This window comes from Scyliorhinus canicula, chromosome 14 (assembly GCF_902713615.1).
Source record: "Scyliorhinus canicula chromosome 14, sScyCan1.1, whole genome shotgun sequence".
Taxonomy (NCBI): Eukaryota; Metazoa; Chordata; class Chondrichthyes; order Carcharhiniformes; family Scyliorhinidae; genus Scyliorhinus; species Scyliorhinus canicula.
In genome coordinates, this window is record NC_052159.1 from 38,188,295 (window position 1) to 38,200,914 (window position 12,620).

At 45.9% G+C, this 12,620-nt stretch overlaps 1 long non-coding RNA gene across 2 annotated transcripts in view; it reads left to right on the forward strand.

Moving 5' to 3' along the window:
* The window catches only part of LOC119977714, a 67,688-nt gene that overhangs the window by 36,348 nt on the left and 18,720 nt on the right, over nucleotides 1-12,620 (forward strand). Inside the window, exon 4 of one of the 2 annotated variants that reach the window (XR_005463269.1) lies at nucleotides 7,093-7,240. This is a non-coding gene — a long non-coding RNA (uncharacterized LOC119977714). Of the gene's footprint in view, nucleotides 1-7,092; nucleotides 7,241-8,378; nucleotides 8,758-12,620 lie in introns of those variants that run through there. The other variant, XR_005463268.1, reaches the window with a different exon arrangement.

Sequence of the window (12,620 nt, forward strand, 5' to 3'; positions counted from 1 at the left end):
AAGAATCTTCTTTGTACCGGTCCAGTAACCGAGTCACTTTGTGACTCTACACATCCTAGAAACGTTGTCTGAGAAAGACAGAAGATGGGAGGGGTAGATTTTTATATATAGTTTAACTTGAACCCCGGGAACATCAAAATTGTATCTTGGTGAGGCAAAATATCTGCTTGAACTCACAAGCATGTAGAGCAGGGTTTTTCAGTCAGGGTCATGTCCGTGGCTCGGGGCTCACCCCACAGTTTGTGTGGAAATGTCAGCTGGTGCTCAGGATGTTTTGTGCCGAGCCCCCGGGGTGAGTGAGAGCTGGGGCTTGAGGGGAAGGTGAGGCTGCTCCATCCCATGGTCAGGAGACAATCTCCCCCTTTTGAGTATTTTGATCCGCTTCCCGGTGCACCTGTGCCCGGCAAAATAAGGCTTGTGCAGGCCCGAGAGTTCATTGCTGACGCAGTTCCTGGTGACTGGGCCCCCCACCCCCCTCTACCCCACCGCTCCCTGTTCGGGATGAGGTCCAGACCCTGGTTTGTGGTTTGGTTTTAGGGGGTTACTGGGCACCAGGTTTTAAGTCCCTGTTTCTACTAAGAAGGACGCCCCTCTTGCGATATAAACCGAACATTGGTGTAAAATGACATGAACCTTGAAAAGTTATTATGGTATTCACGCATGAGAACGTGGGGTCCCGGCGGGACGGAGTGGCATGAACCACTCCGGCATTGGCCCGCCCCAAAGGTGCGGAATCCTCCACAGCTTCGTGGGGCTAGGCCGACGGCGGAGTGGTTTGCGCCCTGCCGACCGGTGTGGAAGGCCTTTGGAGCCACGCCAGCTGGGGCTGAAGGGACTCTGCCGGCCGCGAGAGTCCGAGCACGCGCGGGTGCGTCAGCGGTTGCTGACGTCATCGCTGCGCATGCGCAGGGCGGGGGTCACCTACGCGTCGGCCATCGCGGAGGTTGACACGGCCGACGCGTAGTAAAAGAGTGCCCCCACGGCACAGGCCCGCCGGCCGATCGGTGGGCCCTGATCACGGGCCAGGCTACCGTGGGGGCACCCCCCCCGGGGCCAGATCGCCCTGCGCCCCCCCAGGATCCCGGAGCCCGCTCACGCCACCAGGTCCCGCCGGTAAGGGACTTAGTCTGATCCGCGCCAGCGGGACTGGCAAAAAACCAGCGGGACTTCGGCCCATCATGGGCCAGAGACTTCGGACAGCACCGGGGCCCATTGAGTCGTGCCGGTCCCCGCCATTCTCCGGGGCAGGCGGCGCAACTCACGCCTCGCCGACTTTTGGAGGGCCGGAGAATTCGGCGGCCGGCAGGGACGGGATTCACGCCGACCCCCGGCGATTCTCCGACCCTGCGGGGGGGTCGGAGAATCCCGCCCATAATGTTTGGAGATTGCAGGCTTCAGTGTTGTACCTTCTCGAGCATTAAAATTCTGTGTCACGACTCAAAATTGCTATCTTGAAGAAATTTTTGCATTTTGATGTGAATTATAATGAAATTGCATTCTGAAAAAATAATGAATTTTTAAAGCTAGCTGAAATAATGCCCTTGGCTCCTGGCTATGTTGTCATCTCTGGTGCCTATCTATCCAAAATAAAATACTTATTGCATACAAAAAGAAAAAGAGAATGGCGGCCGCTGCTGCCTCTTAAATGAAAATAAATTCGGCTGTCTGACGTTTTCCAGAAAGAAGCGGCAGCAGAGATCAGGTCACACGCCCTGCACACACACTTGACATTAAGCGCTGTCCAGGTATGTGCTTTTTGCACTAAATTACATATCAGTGTAGCTTCAATTTTCAGGCTGCTGGCAAGCAAGGCAAGTGAACAATGAAGAAGAATGGTTTTCTTAAAAGGGCAGCGCGGTAGCATAGTGTTTAGCACAATTGCTTCACAGCTCCAGGGTCCCAGATTCGATTCCTGATTTGGATCACTGTCTGTGCGGAGTCTGCACATTCTCCCCGTGTGTGCGTGGGTTTCCTCCGGGTGCTCCTGTTTCCACCCACAGTCCAGGGATGTGCAGGTTAGGTGGATTGGCCGTGATAAATTGCCCTTAGTGTCCAAAATTGCCCTTAGTGTTGGGTGGGGTTACTAGGTTATGGGGATAGGGCGGGAGTGTGGGCTTGGGTAGGGACCTCTTCCCAAGAGCCAGTGCAGACTCGATGGGCCGAATGGCCTCCTTCTGCACTGTAAATTCTGATTTTTTAAAAAGAGACAGCCAGAGACTCAAATAGGTAGTTTACCTATTGGACAGGATCTCACAACAGAATCTGCTGGTGAAAGCTGCTGAGGAGAGTCCAGGGCAGGACAGGGCAGTGCTAGTGTTCGCTTTGCACACAGCTCCGGGGCCTTTGACAGCCTACACTAAGGGCAATTTTGGACACTAAGAGCAATTTAGCATGGCCAGTCCACCTAACCTGCACATCTTTGGACTGTGGGAGGAAACTGGAGGACCCGGAGGAAACCCACGCACACACGGGGAGGATGTGCAGACTCCGTACAGACGTCCAGCCTACAAAGAAGAAACTTTACTCGGGAACAAAACAGTACAAACATGATTTCTTGAGGTATGGTTTTACCCTTCATGAGGACGTGGAACATAGAATAGGACAGCACAGAACAGGCCCTTCGGCCTTCAATGTTGTGCTGAGCCTTGTCCGAAACCAAGATCAAGCTATCCCACTCCCTGTCATTCTGATGTGCTCCATGTGCCTATCCAATAACCTCTTGAAAGTTCCTAAAGTGTCCGACTCCACTATCACAGCAGGCAGTCCATTCCACACCCTAACCACTCTCTGAGTGAAGAACCTACCTCGGACATCCCTCCTATATCTCCCACCCTGAACCTTATAGTTATGCCCCCTTGTAACAGCTACATCCACCCGAGGAAATAGTCTCTTGAATGTCCACTCTATCTATCCCCCTCATTATCTTATAAACCTCTGTTAAGTCATCTCTTATCCTCCTCCGCTCCAAAGAGAAAAGCCCTAGCTCCCTCAACCTTTCCTCATAAGACGTATCCTCCAAACCAGGCAGCATCCTGGTAAATCTCCTTTGCACTCTTTCCAATGCTTCCACATCCTTCCTATAGTGAGGTGACCAGAACTGCACACAATGCTCCAAATGTGGTCTCACCAGGGTCATGTACAGTTGCAGCATTACCCCACGGCTCTTAAACTTAAGCCCCCTGTTAATAAACGCTAACACACTATAAGCCGTCTTCACGGCTCTATCCACTTGAGTGGCAACCTTCAGAGATCTGTGGACAGGATCCCCAAGATCTCTCTGTTCCTCCACATTCCTCAGAACCCTGCCGTTGACCCTGTAATCCGCATTCAAATTTTTCCCACCAAAATGAATCACCTCGCACTTATCAGGGTTAAACTCCATCTGCCATTTTTCGGCCCAGCTCTGCATCCTATCAATATCAACAGCACTCCACATTATCCACTACTCCACCAATCTTGGTGTCATCAGCAAATTTTTTGACCCAACCTTCAGCCCCCTCCTCAAAGTCATTGATAAAAATCACAAATAGCAGAGGACCCAGCACTGATCCCTGTGGTACACTGCTGGTAACTGGTCTCCAGTCTGAAAATTTTCCATCCACCACCACCCTCTGTCTTTTATTTGATAGCCAGTTACTTATCCAATTGGCCAAATTTCCCTCTGTCCCACACCTCCTTAATTTCTTCATGAGCAGACCATGGGGAATCTTATCAAACACCTTACTAAAATCCATGTATACAACATCAACTGCTTTACTTCATCTACACACTTAGTTACCTCCTCAAAGAATTCAATCAAATTTGTGACACAATACTTGCCCTTCACGAATCTGTTGACTATCCTGGATTAAGCTGCATCTTTCCAAATGATCATAAATCCTATCCTTCAGGACCTTTTCCATTAACTTACCGACCACCGAATGTAAGACTAACCGGCCTATAATTTCTAGGGTCATTCCTATTCCCTTTCTTGAACAGAGGAACAACATTCGCCACTCTCCAGTCCTCTGGCACTATCCCCGTGGACAGTGAGGACCCAAAGATCAAAGCCAAAGGCTCTGTAATCTCATCCCTGGCCTCCCAAAGAATCCTTGGATATATCCCATCTGGGCCAGGGGACTTATCGACCCTCAGGTTTTACAAAATTGCTAATACATCCTTCCTCAGAACATCTAGTTCCTCCAGCCTACCCGCCTGTATCACACTCTCATCCTCAAAAACATGGCCCTCTCCTCGGTGAACACTGAAGAAAAGTATTCATTCAGTGCCTCTCCTATCTCTTCTGACTCCATGCACAAGTTCCCACTACTGTCCTTGACCAACCCTAACCACACCCTGGTCATTCCTTTATTTCTCACATGAGAGTAAAAACCCTTGGGGTTTTCCTTGATCTGACCCGCCAATGACTTCTCATGCCCCCTCCTAGCTCTCCTAAGCCCTTTTTTAGCTAATTCCTTGCTACCTTGTAACCCTCCAGTGACCCAACTGAACCTTGTTTTCTCATCCTTACATACGTTTCCTTTTTCCTCTTGACAAGACATTCAACCTTTTTTGTGAACCATGGTTCCCTCACACGGCCATTTCCTCCCTGCCTGACAGGGACATACCTATCAAGGACACGCAGTATTTGTTCCTTGAACAAGCTCCACTTTTCATTTGTGCCTTTCCCTGACCGTTTCTGTTCCCATTTTATACTCCCTAATTCTTGCATAATCGCATCATAATTACCCCTCCCCCAATTATGAACCTTGCCCTGCCGTATGGCCCTATCCCTCTCCATTGCAATAGTGAAAGACACTGAATTGTGGTCACTATCTCCAAAGTGCTCTCCCAGAAACAAATCTAACACTTGGCCCGGTTCATTACCCCAATACCAAATCCAATGTGGACCCCCCTCTTGTCGGCCTATCCACATATTGTGTCAGGAAACCCTCTAGCACACACTGTACCAAAAACTGCCCCATCCAAAATGTTCGACCTATAGAGGTTCTAATCAATATTTGGAAAGTTAAAGTCACCCATGACAACTACCCTGAGACCTCCACACCTATCCATGATCTGGTTTACAATTTCTTCCTCCACATCTCTATTACAATTTGGGGGCCTATAGAAAACTCCTAACAACGCGACCGCTCCTTTCCTATTTCTAACTTCAGCCCATATTACCGAACTGCCTTTCTGCAGCCGTTAAACTATCCTTGATTAACAACGCTACTCCTCCGCCTCTTTTACCACCTTCCCTACTCTTACTGAAACATCAATACCCCGGAAATTCCAACAACCATTCCTGTCCCTGTTCTAACCATGTCTCTGTAATGCCCACACCTCGTAGTCCCAGGTAGCAATCCACGCTCCCAGTTCACCTACCTTATTCCAGATACTCTTTGCGTTGAGATAGACACACTTCAACCCACCTTCCTGTCTGCCGGTACACTCCTGCGACCTTGATACCCTCCTCAGTACCTCCCAGTTCACCTACCTTATTCCAGATACTCTTTGCGTTGAGATAGACACACTTCAACCACCTTCCTGTCTGCCGGTACACTCCTGCGACCTTGATACCCTCCTCAGTACCTCGCTACTTTTCAACACTGGCTTCTGGACTACAGCTCGTTTTCTCATACCCCTGACAAATTAGGACCTACATGTGCGAGGTATTTTTTTGTTTTCGTAGATGAAGACAGCACAAAGGAACTGGCTGACATCTGCACCTGATATGTGCATTGTCCTCCTCTTCCTTTGCACCTGATTCAAATAAGATCGTAAGGACCAAGCAGATACCCCTTTCACATTAAGGTATGCAAAACATGGTATTTGTTGCGAAGCTCAGCCGGCGTGGGTCCCGAAGGCCAGCCGATTGGTTAAAGCGGATCCAGGGGAAAAAAGGCTTGATAAACGCTGATGTAGCGGACAGGATTAATAATTAGGGTCAGTTATAGGAAATGATAAGATAATGAATTTTGAGGAATATAGGGAATGCTAAAATGATATTCGTGCAAAGATGGTACTGGAGGAAGACGTAGCAAAGAATGTAAAGGCACAATAATGAAAACTTCAATTATTGTAACTGTAAAAGAATGGGATGACTACATTAGTTCATAAGATATTGGAGCAGAATTAGGCCATTTGGCCCATCAAGTCTGCTCCGCCATGATCATCCTGGCCTTAACTGCACCATTCTGCTTGCTCTCCATAACCCTTCAACCCATTACCAATTAAAAAGTCTGTGTACACGTACTTGCATTTACTCACTGTCCCAGCATCCTCCACACTCTGAGGTAGCGAATTCCACAGATTCACAACTCTTTGGGAGAATTAGGGCGCGATTCTCCGCTCCCCACGCCGGGTGGGAGAATTGCGGGAGAGCCCCCAGACTAATTTCACGACCCCCTGGTGCCCCCCGCGAATCTCCCCCCCCCGGGCTCGGAAGAATCGGCGCTAGACGTTTTTCACGGCGAGCGGCGATTCTCCGACCCGTATGGGCCGCGAAAACGCCGTGAGATGCCCATTTGGGGCTTGTGGGGGGCCTGGTGGGACTGAGCACCACGACTGTGCTCGGGCCGGTGTCTCAACGGGACGCACTATTTCCCCTCCGCCGCCCCGCAAGATATTCTTTGAAAAGGGATAAAATTTTACTGGACAAACCCTCCATGAATGTAATACCATCAGTGTACAAAATAGTGGAGAACATCTGAGTTTACTGGATTATACCCATAGCTTAATTGCAGATTTAGAAAAGTTATACCCTGTTTTGAGACTTCTTTGAGGGTATTAAAATAGACTGTAACATGTCCCAGATTTGAAATGAAGCCAGAATGTTATTTATTCCATGACAATGGGACCAAAAGACAAATTTTCAACTATCAGAATATTAAAAAAAAACTTTATTTGAAGAATCATTTGGAATAACTTGCCTAGTTACAGATGTAAAATTAAATGTGTAAAATTGCAAACAAGGTTACATAACAAGCTGTAGAACATTAGAAGGTCCCAGCAAATGACCTCTCCTCATATTTCAATGTTTCTTATATCCTTGTGTTTTTATTAGAATTAAGAAGCAATTAATTACTCTATTTTTAAACTTACAATTAGAGAACGCATTAAAGATTGTTGTGACCGGTTACGAGTGCTGCTGCCTTATGTGAAGGGCAGGCGAACTGACGTGGCATCCATTCTGGAAATGGCCGTGGAATATATGAGATACATTTATGGGAGAATACCGAACAATGTTATATCACAGGTAAAAAAAAAAATTCCGAATTATCGTAAAAAACAATAGGAATGTGCAGATTTGTAAGGTCAGGTTTTTCATCTGCTATTTAAAGCAAATATCCAGTGTAATACGACAAAATTGTTGACAAAAGGTATTTTAAAACTGATAACAAAAGGTATTTAAAACTATGATAATAAGGAAGGTTTTCTTTTTGAATAGTATTTGTAATCATGACCAATGGTGCAACATACTTCTATAATGAGACTAACTATAAAGCGCTTGTGAATTATTTGGTTGCCTTTCTTGAGGACACATTTATGTATATATTTTAGTGTTATGCTTAATTATCCTTGTTACAACATCTTTTGCAAAGCAGTCTCCTGAAAATACTATTCAGTTAACCTGTCTAAAATCTTAATAGCTACATTGGAGTGCTTTATTTAAAATGTAATGCCCCAGTCCTTCTGGTCTCTTGCTCATTGGACCTCAGTGTAACAAAGCGCGATACTTACCTTTGTTTTAAGTGGGCAGTCAGAGGCTGCAGCCTTCTACATGTGCACCGTCCGGGAAACGACCATTCATTCATGTGCAGCCCGGGATTCCTTACATTTGCGGTTTACTGCATAAATACGGGCCGAAGAATGGTCACACATGCACAGATTGTTTCTTTTTATGTCTTTAAAGTCAGTCCTACATGCCTTTGCAAAAGGAAATAAGTGAAACAATGTAAAACGGGAGGTCAGGTCTGAACAAGAACGCCAATCGAGACAGTGTGCCCCAAGAAGCCGGAGACAGGGAAAGGGGCAGGAAGGAGGTCCCAAACTGGGGAGTGTGACAGAAAGAGGTCTCAGAAGATAGTCCCAAACAAGGGACAAGGATAGATCCTCCAGCAGATCTGAGAGGGCAGCCGAAGGTTGGTGATTCCTTTCTGCGGGCCTGAAAGGTAGAAGTATCCTTTCAGAACAGCGGTGTTCTATTTGGCATGACTGAAGATCTGAAATTGTCCTTGGAAGGTGAGATTCAAAACCCTGGAGGTGGATCCCTGTTGAAGCCATCCGAGTGGGAGGAACATTGGAGACAATTCCAAAGTGAGTTCTTCAAATGTAGAGATTGGAAGCCCTCATGTGAGAGCCTGAAAACCAGTGAGACTGGTTGACCTATGGTGTTGTAGTGATCTTTGTATGTGCATAAGAGGTTAATGGGAAATTGGAAAATCACTAGAGGGCAGCACTAGCGGGTATAAAAGCCAGACGCAAGCAGTTCCTCCCTCTCTAGTGATTAGACTGTGACGAGAGCAGGAGCATTGATCTAGCTCAGGGTGACTAGTGCGGTCAGACATAGCTACTGTATATAGACTTTGTAATCGTTCTACTGGTATTGATCTTAAAGCAAAGAACTCACACAGTTGTTAACTTAGTTACTCAATAAACCTTTCAATACCTCTGGTCAACTTTGAGTCTTCTTCATCAAGGGACAGAAAGCCTCTTCAGCAACTGGATTGAGGAACTCATGTTACGCACAGTAGTGCTAGCAAACACACTATGGTAAGGTAACAAAAGAGTTGTGACAAATGTCTAGTTCGGTTGTTAAAAGATCCATGGAATCTGCTTCGGTCGCATCTGTCAGTTATCTGGAGTATGGTGTGTTTGACCATAGTTCGCCATTAATTGCAGGTACCACATACATACCCTGTATATTAAAGTACAAGGTAGACATGGCCAATTGTTTCATTTTTCTGAATTTGTATGTCTCCATAAATATGTAGCTGGGGTGAAAGACTAGTGAATACCTGAATCATTTTCTTATGTTATGTTGAATTCTTTTCAGGCATTTCTGTCTGGTGTAGTATAATTCATTTTTCTGATTTAATAAATATTTTATTCTTTGTGTTAATGTTCATCAGCAGATACCTGTTAATTTGTTTCAGTGACTTTCCTCCACGTATTCTGAAAGGTAATAAAATTTAGGATTTAACAAGTCATATTCACCCTGCGATTTGACTTGGCTGTATTAGCATTAGCTGGGATTGTGTAACACGAGATGAATGACCCATGATGTGCATTAGGATCCTGCGATTGTCACGGCATGCTGATCTCTGTGGGAATTGCCCTGGAAGTCTAATCATCTGACATCAATTCAGCTGCTCCCAAGGACACTCCGAAAACATCTCCAATTCTGAGTTGAGTCGGAGACATTGAGACAGTTCCAATGTACCTACCTGGATAATGATGATCAACAAATGCTAGTCTGACACCTGGGTAACCATATGAGTAACCTCTCTCCAACCCAACTACCCCTGACCTACCTACTACTCTACCTACCTTCCACCTTAGCCAGCTACCACCTGCCATCCTAGCAAACCTACCCACCTACCCCCTTTCTATCCAGTAACATGCACACTGATATTTATTTACCTTTCGGAAGCTGGTTCCCTAATCAGGATGTGGCTTGTCTCTCCGCCCATCCCCGCAATACAATAGTGCCAGGATGAAGCTGTTTGTGGGACTGAAGAACCGGCTTTGGAAAGCTGGCAAAGTCGGCTGCAGATAAACAGAGCGCAGTGGAAATCTGATGGTGAATGCAGCTTTGCGGCCAATATTTCTTGGGTAATACTCAATTGCAGTTCAAAACAGTCAACTGTATAATTGACTTTCACACTTGACCAATCAACATATTTCAATGATATTGCACTGTTCTACAGCATGTTTTCCAGCAGTATTTGTTCAGTTTATAGGTTGAAGCTGAAGAAACCTTCCTGTTTTTGTATGAGTGCATTCCGATTTTTGCAAAAGGGATCAATTACACATTTGCTTACGCACACAATTAGTTGCAGTATTTTACCTAGATTTCTGACAAATAAGAAAGGCTAACACAGAAGCAAAGTGGAAGTCATCTCTGGAATACACCAACTGTCTGTATTCTTAAAACCTATTTCACAAAAGTGCTTTCAGACTTTCTTCTACTAGGAAGGCTTTTTTTTGTAGTTTTTTCTAAAGCATTTGAAAAGTAAGTGGGAGTTGTGGAATTCTGCTGCTATGATTCTTATGTATAAATGCACTTTCATGTCATTGCAACTGCTTTTTACGGAGATGATCTGTTTCTTTCTGTTGGGAGCTTAGTCCTTCTGTTATTCTGTCCATTTCTTTCTTCACTGAGGATCAAGTTGAAAGACCAAGGCCTGTAATGCAGGACATGGCCAATGTTGAAAAGAATAAAAGAAAACGAGGCAAGTCAAGAAATATAATTTGAAATAAATGCCTCCTGCATGCACTTCCTGGGTCATCAATTAAACAAGGGCAAAATTTACCAACACTTCAGTGGAGCTGGTTAAATATTGGAGTCCCAATATGAATAGATGCCCGAAATTCACAGCTGCTTTCTCGGTTTCCTCTGTTTCTGAGAAGTATTTGTTTGGAAGCGTTCACAGAGAGAGAACATTGATGGCCTAGTGCTCAAACGATAGCCCATCACAAGTATCCACTGTAACCATGCCTTAAAATGACACCTTCTTAGAGCAAAATAGTCACCTTATTCAAACTTGATTAGATTATGCTTTAAACTGAAAAGAAGGGTAAAAATGAGTCCGAACGAGAAAGGGTAATTCAGCTCATGAGCCCCGTTGCTTTGGCAGATCAGGGTGAGGTTACTGCTGGAACAAATCTGAGGCAAAATTATTGATTTCATGTGGGGAGATTGCACGGTAAGAGATTGGATCAGTAAGAGAATCAGTGATAGGAGACTTTGGCCTGAGTGAGACAGAGACTGTGTGAGACTTATTTGGAAATTTGGTTTCAAAGTGTGATTTATGTTTAATTATTTTTTATTCATTTACGGGATGTGGCCGTTGCTGATTAGGCCTGCATTTATTGCCATCCTTAGTTGCCTTTCAGAAGGTGGAGGTGAGCTGCCTTCTTGGAGCTGTAGGTACCCCACTGTGCTGTTAGGGAGGGTGTTCCAGGAATTCCCCAGCGACAGTGAAGGAAACGGTGATATATTTACCAAGACAGGATGGTGGGTGACTTGGAGGGGAACCTTAAGGTGGTTGGGGTTCCTAGGTATCTGCTGCTCTTGTCCTTCTAGATGGTAGTGGTTGTGGGTTTGGAACGTGCTGTCTAAGAACCTTGGTGAGTTCCTTGAGTGCATCTTGTAAATGGTACACATGGCTGCCACTGTTCGTCAGTGGTGGAGGGTTTGAATGTTTGTGGAAGGAGGATCAATCAAGCGGGCTGGCTTTTTCCTGGATGGTTGTCGAGCTTCTTGAGTGTTGGAGCGCTGCACTAATCCAGGCAAGTGAAGAATATTCCATTGCATTCCTGACCTGTGCCTTGTAGATGATGGACAGGATTTGTGTGGGTTCAGGAGGTGAGTACTCGTCATAGGATTCCTAGCCCTTTGACCTGCCCTGGTAGCCACAGTATTAATATGGCTAGTCCCAGTTCAATTTCTGATCAATGGTAACCCCCAAGATGTTGACTGTGGGGGATTCAGTGATGGTAATGCCATTGAATTTCAAAGGGCGATGGTTAGATCCTCTCATGTAGAGATGAATCATTGCCTGGCACATTTGTGGCACAAATGTAACTTCCCACTTGTCATACCAAGCCTGGATTTGGACATGAACTGCTTCGTTATCTGAGGAGTCACGAATGGTGCTGAGCAATTGTGCAATCATCTGAAACATCCCATGTCTAACCTTATGATGGAAGGGACGATGAAGCAGCTGAAGATGATTGGGCCTAGGACACCTACCTGAGGAACCCCTGCAGTGATGTCCTGGAGCTGAGATGATTGACCTCCAAACCCACCACAACCATCTTCCTTTGTGCAGGTATGACTCCAACCAGCAGAGAGTTGTCCCCTGATTCCCATTGACTCCAGTTTAGCTAGGGCTCCTTGATGCCATATTCCGGTCAAATGCTGCCTTGCTCCGAAGGGCAGTCACTCTCGCCTCACATCTGGTATTCAACACTTCTGTCTATATTGTAATGAGGTCAGGAGCTGAGTGACCCTGGTGGAACCCAAGTTGAGTGTCCGGTGAGCAGGTTATTGCTGAGTAAGTGTCGCATGATAGCACTGTTGATGACTTCTTCCATCACTTTGCTGATGATGGAGAGTAGACTGATAGGGCGGTAGTTGGCTGGGTTGGATTTGTCCCGTTTCTTGCATACAGTACGCAGCTGGGCAATTTTCCGGCATTGCCGGGTAGATGCCAGTGTTTTAGCTGTACTGGAACAGCTTGGCAACGGGTGCGGCAAGTTCTGGAGCACAAGTCTTCAGTACTGTTGCCGAATATTGTCAGGGTCCATAGACTTTGTAGTATTCAGTGCCTTTAGTCGTTTTTTGATATCAGGTGGAGTGAATCATTATGACTGAAGACTGACATCTGTGATGCTGGGGACCTCTGGAG